Source organism: Malaclemys terrapin, chromosome 15 (assembly GCF_027887155.1).
Source record: "Malaclemys terrapin pileata isolate rMalTer1 chromosome 15, rMalTer1.hap1, whole genome shotgun sequence".
In the NCBI taxonomy this organism is placed as follows: domain Eukaryota; kingdom Metazoa; phylum Chordata; order Testudines; family Emydidae; genus Malaclemys; species Malaclemys terrapin.
Genome location: NC_071519.1, coordinates 28,044,088 through 28,052,972, shown reverse-complemented (window position 1 = coordinate 28,052,972; position 8,885 = coordinate 28,044,088).

Genomic DNA, 8,885 nt, shown 5'->3' with positions numbered 1-8,885 from the left:
AGAATCATTATCCCTACTTTCCAGATGGGGAAACTGAGGCATAGAGAGAGGAACTGACTTGCCCAACATCATATAGCTGGGCCGTAGCAGAGTGAGAATAGAACCCAGGAGTCCTGACTCCCTGACCACTAGACCACACTGCCTCCCCTGCAGGCTAACTGTTTGCAGTGTTGATTTTCTGATGGCAGCCACCATACCTACCCTACAGAAGTGTCTGTCTGTTCATTTGGATTTCAAGATATGTGCCTGTCCTTTCACTCTAGGCTCAAGTGAATTCAAATTACATGTGCAAACATTACAAGAGTCAGCAGTAAACACACACTGAACTCGCAACATCCAAGATGAATGTATTAGGATTAATAAAGTCCACGCATACACGTTGGGTTGGGTTCTTTCCCATACACACCCATTTAATCAGGCATCTCCCGAAAGGCTAAATTAATTAGTGGCTGTAGAGATTTTTCAGCTCTTCAGGGGAAAAGCATTGGAGTCGTTTGTTGTTATCCCTTTCCATTATGCTCATCTCCTCTGCACCCCATTGTGGCACTCAGAGAAAACAGAATAGAGCCTGAATTAGACAGTGTTCTACAGTGGGGTGTGAGTCTTTCCTGCCCCCTACTGCAATTGGCTAATGCCCTGTAGTATGACAGATGATTAATCTTATTTTATCCTCCATAGCTGCAGATGTTTTTATTGCTAGTAAACCCATCCAGCCCCTCTTTCCAGCTATCCAAATCCTTTGCTGGCCATGTTTTCTTTCAAAAAGTCCATTTTATAAATCACTTTGATTAGGTTTATGTTGCTCTTTGTTATATTTATACCACTCAAGTTCGGTTTTAGATTGCTTCCATTATAACCTATATATTGCTTTCATTATATTTATGGACCTTGTGTTGCATTTGCATTGCTTTCCTTAGATGGATATCATTTTGGTTGGATATACAGTATATTACTTTTGTTAGATTTATACCATGTAATTAGATTTATATCCCTTCTGACTCCAAGTTGCTTCACTTTGATTTATAGTAGCTCTTCTATTAGGCTTTTCTTGCTTGGAATAGATTTATATCCAGTTTTGTTAAATATATATTGCTTAAGTTAACATTGATAGCCCGTTAGTTAGTCTTTGGTCATTTCCAATTAGAGACTTCTAGGCCCATTCCAGCAAATACCCAGGCCTGGTTTTCCATTGATCCTCAGAGAGTTTACTCCAATGTAACTCTACTGATTTCAGCAGAGTCACTCCAGATTTACACCAGCATAAATGAGAATAGGACCAGATCCTCCAGGCACAAGGTCTCCCACTGAGTGCTCAGATACTATGGTGATGAGTGCAATACTATTAGACTTCCTGAGACTTTCCAATATTTCTCATGTCCCCATTTTGTGTTGAGTCTAGCTCTAAAGGTACTTGCTGGCCAGTGCATAAAATGAACTTTGTCTCAGGTGACGCTTCAGGCCGGAAGCTCAGCAGACATAAACAGCAGACGTATAGCTTCATTGAAGTCACCAGAGCAACATCAGTTAACACCAGTTGAAGACCTGGCTTTACATATCCTGTCCCTCCACAGTTACATGAAACAAAGAAATAAAACAGAAGGGATACAAAACCCTCATGCTTCAGGGCATACGGCAACCTCTGACTAACAAAGGTCAGCAGGAAACTTCCCCTAAGAGCTGTTATTTCATACGTTCACTACAGGATATCTTGTAACTTCTTCTGAAGCCTCTGGTGTCAGTCACTGTTGGAGACTCATTGGTCTGATCTGGAACAGCTGTTCCTAGACCTTTTTGGTGACATGCAGTTTTATTTCTAGCTCCTGTGAGATTTGCATCATATGGAGTTACATTTCCTCCAAGACTTTCTGTACACGGTGGATTTCAGCCATCCGCACCCAGCTGCTGGGTTAGATGCCCCAGTTCAGAACCCTGTTGTAGATATGCTAAAAGCCAGAGTTCGCACCAAAGCTTCTTGCCCCTGCTTGAAACTGGAATAAGCTGCACCACTACAATTTGTGGCATATCCTGTTTACATTAGGGGTTTGCACCCCTGCAGCTGCACCGAGCCTGAAACTGAAGCAAACCTCCAGTGTCAACAAGACTTCCATTGCCTGTAAACTGCAAATAGTGTTATGAGAATGCAGGATGTTTAAACAAATAATCTCACAGTCCCAACATCACAGGCAACGCTAAGGTTTCTACTCTGCTTGGCACCCGCACCATTGCTGTAGAGGACCGGTATATCTTTTAGGAAGACTGTCCTGTTTCTGAGAACATTGGCACGTGTGTTTTGAACGGGGCTGTTTTTCACCAGGGTAACTCAGTGTTTGTTTGGAGCGTGGGAGTATTTGCCATCAAACCGACAGACACACATTTGGGCTAAGGAGGGAGAAAGACACAGATTTCACCTGCCTAGACTTCTGACCCTCTCCCCACACACTTTACCCTTCCCTCCCCTGCACACCCCCCACCGGGTCTTTGAAGCATGCAGCCATGGGGGAGGTGGGCGGGCGGCAGTTCCACTCTTACAGAAAGACTGTTGTTTGGTAGTCAGATCCAGATGTGAAAGGAGGAGTGAGTTGCCTGAGTGGAACAGAAGCAGACGGGGGGGGGGGAGGGGGAGAGAGAGTCTGAATCTCCTGTTTAAACCAGTGCAGAACCACTGAAGCCAGTAGAATTGCCCAGGTGTAACTGATCTGAATTTGTTCCACTGAGGGGCAAGTTACATTCAGTTCCCACCCAAAAAATGGAAGTTACACCAGAAAAGAGTCTAGGCCTAAGTTCTCATCATGAGCAATGGGAAAGGGACCTGAGGAAATGCACATGCTTTGCTCTTGTTTTCTGTTCTGTGCAGGAAAAGGGACATATCCATTTCTCAGTGACACACCAGGGCACTGAAATCGGTGAGTGTAGTTTGGCCTGAAGTGGTTGAAGACTTCCAAAGAGGAGGCAGGAGCTATAGCCAAGGTTGAAATGCTAATTCACTACGCTCCCTTTCCAAAGCAGCCCTTACTCACACCGGGCGTCCTGACTCATGGGAATGGTCTCCATAGCCCGAGGGGAATTTTGCGAACATTTCCCACTGTGGCTAAGCCCAGTTCAACTGCACTAGTGTTAGCAGCACTGGGATCCCTAGTCCAGATGGGCCCCTGGGGTTCTCAGCGATACACTATGCAATCTTGTTCAGAGCACGCCTTTTCGACTTGGTGCATCACACCCGGCAGCACATCAAAAGCAGGACTCCGAATTTTGATCACACTGGTGGGGATGAACCAGCTATTTGAACTTCTCACATCAGCAAGGGTTACAGGGCTGGACCTTAAAAATGGCCAGACTTTAAACAAATGTCTAGGGTCTGCTTTTACTCCCACTGAAGTCAAACGCAGTAGCAGTTAAATTCCAGTGTGTCTCTCAGATCCTTAGCCCATGTAAATCGGCAGGGCTTCATTGACTAGAATGGCACTACACCAACTTACCCCAGCTGCAGGTCTGACTGCAATGAGATCAGGATTATGCCCTGGAACGTTTTTGTCCTGTCCAGCATGTGAGACTGCAACTTCTGAAAACAAACAGCAGAACTTCAGAATCACTGTCAGAGACTCTGTACCTGAGACCTCTGGCTACGGAGGCTTAAGCACTCAGCTAGTCTTCTAACCCTCTGCTCCCAGAAAGCGTTCATTTAATTGCTCCTGCTCTATTATGCCTCTCAACCTTTTGCTTCCCTGGTACACAGAGTAGGTTGGTAGAAAGGTCAGAGATGCAAAGAACGGGGCACTGCTTTGAGCCAGGAAAACATTTTGAAAATACCATTCTGGGAACCTTGTAGGTGATGTTTAAGCAAATTGGGGGCGGGGAAAAACATTCTAAAGGAATAGTGAATTTATTTTTATGAAAAGTAACTTGAACTCTGCTTCCTTCCATAACAGGATTTAAACTGACTGCCAGATCTGCACACTCTACATGGGATCTGCAAATCAAGCTGTGTTTGTGTCACCTCTGCCACCATCACCAGTAATAACTAGGACTTCGCTTGATGTGGCCCAAAGTCAGAGAGAAGCCAGCTAGCCCTCCCATCGCTCTGTTGGCTCCGCAGTGCTGCTAATCGTAACAAGAACCAGATACATTTGTCAGTAAAACCTGCAGATGTGACTCAGAAATATGGAAGGGTCCGGATTCTGTTCTCACTCACACATTTGTGTAAGTTTGGATTCACACCAGTGTAACTGAGGTCAGAACCTGGCCCCAGTGTGCTGGTGGAATAAGACAGTTTGTTTTTGTTTTTTTACATAGACCATACAGGTAGCTTTGTAAAGTGGGATGCTAAGGGATGAGCAGTGCTTAATTTGTGCCAGGGCTGAGCCCTGGCACCTCTAGGCAGTTCACCGCCCCGGCACCTCTGTGCTTGTCATGTCAGTTATGAAAGTAAAAAAAATCACTTGAGCCCCAGCACCTCTTTCATTACAAATTAAGCATTGGGGATGATGGAGTAGATGCCTCAGGGCCATACTACTAAAATAGAGAATTTTTCACCTTCCAGTCTCTGGTTCAACTCCAGTCCAGGTCGTTAGTATATGGACTGAATTCAGTGGCCTTCTGCTCCCAGGCATATGTCCATGAGAATGGGCCCTTTACTTGGGTTCTATAGAGAGTTCCCTCCTCACCCCTTCATTTTGTGGATGTACCAAGGACTTTGAGCCTCCAGGGCTGCCTAGCCAGCAGCTTTCAGCAACCCAAAGCACGTGCTCAGTGAAGGAACCGGGCATGGCAAATCTCCAGCAAAGTGGAATCTTGGGTTCTCTTCCCCTCATCTGTGTCCTCCTGTCCTAAATCTATTGTAGCTCAGTGCAGCTATTTAGGGAAAGTTCCGGAGGAAAAAGTGATCCCAAAGTCCGAGTGTCCTTGTGTGGCCGCTCGCTGAACTCTCCTCAAATGGTGCAAGAGAAATAAGCCCGATGAGCCCAGAGCAGGAGGGGAAAGTGCTTAGTCAACTAAGGGCAAGGTGCCCAGTGAAGGAGGAGGAAGTGGGTGGTTAGAAATATCAGCTAAATGGATGAGCAATCAGGGCAGGGCACAAGGATTGCATGCTGCATGATAGGATGTCTCCCATGTGTCTGACGAGCTCTTGTACCTCAGAGATTAAATGGCTTTTAGATGCTGCCTCCATTGGGCGAGGGGGGCGTAGGAGCAAGGGGTGCACAGCAGAGGCTGCTCCCAAGGTATTAGACCTGAAGCAGACACAGTGCCCCCAAGAGCCCTGAGGAAGTCCATGCCTGAGCAGCCCCCACTGTGCCCTCTCCAGGGGCACATGATGCAGTCACACCCCTCAATGGTGGCCCAGCTCAGCTAGCCAGCATGAAGGCGAGTGGGATCATGACCCTGCTCTTTTCCCACTCCTCTCCTTAGGAGGAGTCTAGCACCATTGTCTGCAGTCCACTCCCCCAGTCTTCACATCTTCCTGTTCATGTACAGACCATCTAGACCTAAGCCTTGTAGACTCTGTGACTAGCTGATAAGTGCTAGGAAACAGCCATATGCAGCCGCTTAAGGTTCTTTTCTCCCTCAGAGCAAAGGCTAGGTTACTGGTTACTGGCATGTATTTGAGCATGTGAAGACCAGTAAATCAAATCTAAAGAATAAAGCAAAAGCTGGTATTATTTGTGCCCCGTGTCTCCTTGTTATAACCTCCTTGCCTTGAAATGTGCTGTTTCCCTGCTCTCCAGAATGGCGGGCGGATGGGGAAACGCCCCCTGTTGTTGTTTAGTGACATGGAACTGGGCTCTTTTCATTGCTCTTTAACTTCAGTTCGGGGTAGTGATGAACCTGCTAACCTGGGTACAACCTAAAGCCTGGCTTCAAAATGGAGCCTCCCTGGAGATCCAGGCCAAGATTCCTGGGTCAATGGTTCCCCTGCACTCAGTGTGATTGCATGGGCGTGACCGTGACTGAGAGCAGAAGTAAAGAAGGGAAGTGGCATTGGCAGACGCCTCTGTTCACACCCAATTCCAAAGGTCAGCCACTATTTCAGATTCTGTTTGGAAGTTGGAGAAAGTGTACTATAGAGCCGGGGACAGGTGTGATCTATGCCAGTTAGTCCCTCCTTAGTAAGGGAAGGAATTCACCCTTCTGCAGAGGGCCAGCATGAGAACTATGCACTCTCCAGCTCTGTTTTGAATGAGACTTCATTGTTGCATAGACCTGAGGCTGGCTTTCTGCATGGGAGCGACTTTCATCCAGACAGCCTAGATTTCCTAGCTGCTGTATTGCTGCTGCATGCAAGTCCCAATCCACATGGCTCATGCTGCTGGACTAGTGGGTAGCACTCTGGATTGGGACTCCGGAGACCTGGATTCTATTCTTAGTTTTGCCACGGACTTGCTGGGTAACCTTGGGCAAGTCACTTATGCTCTCTGTGCCTCAGCTTTCCCATCATAAAATGGGGATAATGATGCTGACCTCCTTCGTAAAGTGCTTTGAAATCTCTGAAGAGCTCTATAGAAGAGCTAGGTGTTATTATTTCTTCTTGTTTATTTATTTAACTGATGGGGAAAAAAGAATATACATAGAGCTATGCAGCCACTAAAAGAAAGAAGTGATTCAGAGATGGATATTTAACTGTCTGCTGAGACCCAACATGGAGACCAGACCCCTAAATGGAGGACATAATAGACTTAAAATGCTGGGAGATTCATTTCTTGGACATAAGTAGCATTTTCTCATAACCTTGAGTGGCGTGATCCAGCGTTTTGGAGGCAAATAAGCTGACAGCAGTCAAGACAAGGGACAGCAGGTGCATGAAAGGTGACAGCCGGGCCATGAAAGAGAGGCATGGGGCCGCATGTGTCTTCAGAGACCGGCAAACCCCCTGCAGCACTAGAGCCCGTTCACACAGGACCAGCCCATTTTCTAGTTGCTGCGGTGAACTACTCCTTGCATTTATGATAATGAGAGATATGGACTGTTACGCAAATGAGAGTGGCTGGCTAGGACTGTTAAAGGGTTTGTCTACCTTGCCTCAGGAAAGTTAAGATTAATCAATTTAAGGTGTGAAATTAATGTATATAAATTCAAGTGCATTAAATCCCCACCTGGACACGCTCACTCAGGAGCAAAGTGGGCTTTAGTTTGCTGTGACTTCTGAAGTAGGCAGCAGAAAACTTTTCTGCACTACCCAGCTCTTTGATAGCCTTGTGACTGTCTCCACAGAGCAGGAATCTTCACAGGGACCTTTTCCTAGAATAAGCAACTCAGTCACCACAAAGAGCCTCACTCTGGCAGTTGCCTAGTTTGTTGTTACTTCTGTCTTTGAAAAGACTTTGGTTTTATGATCACTGTGGGAAACCATCGTGTCTTACTGTGTGTGAATGGGAAGTGATTGCTATCCCTTCTATCGATGGATGGGATAAACGTCAGACTCCAATGGTTTCTGGAATCTGATCACTTACTTCAAGATGAGATTAAAAGAGAGCGAAAAAGCCTGATTCTGATCTCTCATAAACCAGTGTAAATCAGAGAAACTCCTGTTTTCCTGTGGGGAAAAGGGCACTGTTTGGAGCATGGACTGGGCAAAAGATTAGCGGTGGCAGCCTGAGAATGGGAGAGGAACAGTAACTTACAAGCTCTGTGCTTCTAGATTGTTCATTTCTTGTGCCTCTATTTGTGTTTGTCTCATCTATTTAAGCTCTTCAAGGTAGGGCCAAACTTTATTTTTGTGTTTGTACAGCACCCAGCACAATGGGGCCATGATCCCTCATTGGGGTTCCTACGTGCTACTGGAATGCAGTTTAAGGCCTATATGTTTTTACAAATCTAATGTTAGGACATTAAGGTTGGGAAGTCACGCATTCAAAAGTTAGGAAATGCCAGAATTAAGGTTGCCTGTGCACCCTTAATTCAGCTCCCTTGTGGATATGCATCATAATGCACCCTTTCATTACATGATCACATGCTACCTTTTCAGAAATTCCATCATGTGGAACATTACTGACCCCCACTTTTAGTTGTCAGCAAGGTTTGGACCATTAGATCCACGTTGCAGACATCTACCACTTGAACTAACAGAGTAAATGGTAGCAGTAGTAGGCTGTCCTCCTCTATGCGGGCTATCTTTGTCTCACTGACTGCAAGGAGGCTACAGTAAGGCAAAACAGGATCTTTACTCTGGAGTTTTGTTCTGGTCTGAGATTGAAACCTTCTCCCATTTCTAGCTATAGCTCCCTGCCTTCTGTTTGGAATGTTGTTCATGCGAGTTTAGGCCCTGATCCTGCAGTCAGATCCTCCAGGAAATCAACGAGGCTCTGCATGGGCTTGAACGTCTGCCCATCTGGAATTGATTGAAAAACTGAGTGTAACTGAGTGCCAAATTAGAGGCTTACACTGTAACCAATTCAGGGCATGAGTCCATGGGAGATTCAAAAGCAACATGCAGGCTTGTGGGTTATACGTTCTGGTAAGTGGGGGTGAACGTAAGAAAGGGACTCTAGAGAAAATCTATATTGGTGTAAGATGCACACTGCAGGGGCTAGAATATATCAAATTTGTATCAGCACAGACCTCTGAATTTGGCGCCTTGTCTACAGTAAGGGTTCGCGTGTTCAGTACCTCATAGTAATTTTGCCAATTTACAACTGCACATTTAGAAATAACTTTTTTTTCTTGGTTTCTCTGCTGGATTTGTCTTTAACTGCAGCTTCTCCACAGTATTCATTTCAGAATTAACGGGGGAACCAATTTCTGGCTGCAGGAAAGAAAATAAACTTGCAGGACGGACCCTGACTTGAGAACAAGGGGAAATTTTCCCAGTCATTGTAAATCATCATGACACCAGCATGAAACCAGATGACAGGGTGAGTGGGGGTGTTTGGAGGAGATAGTAATTAGGAACGAAC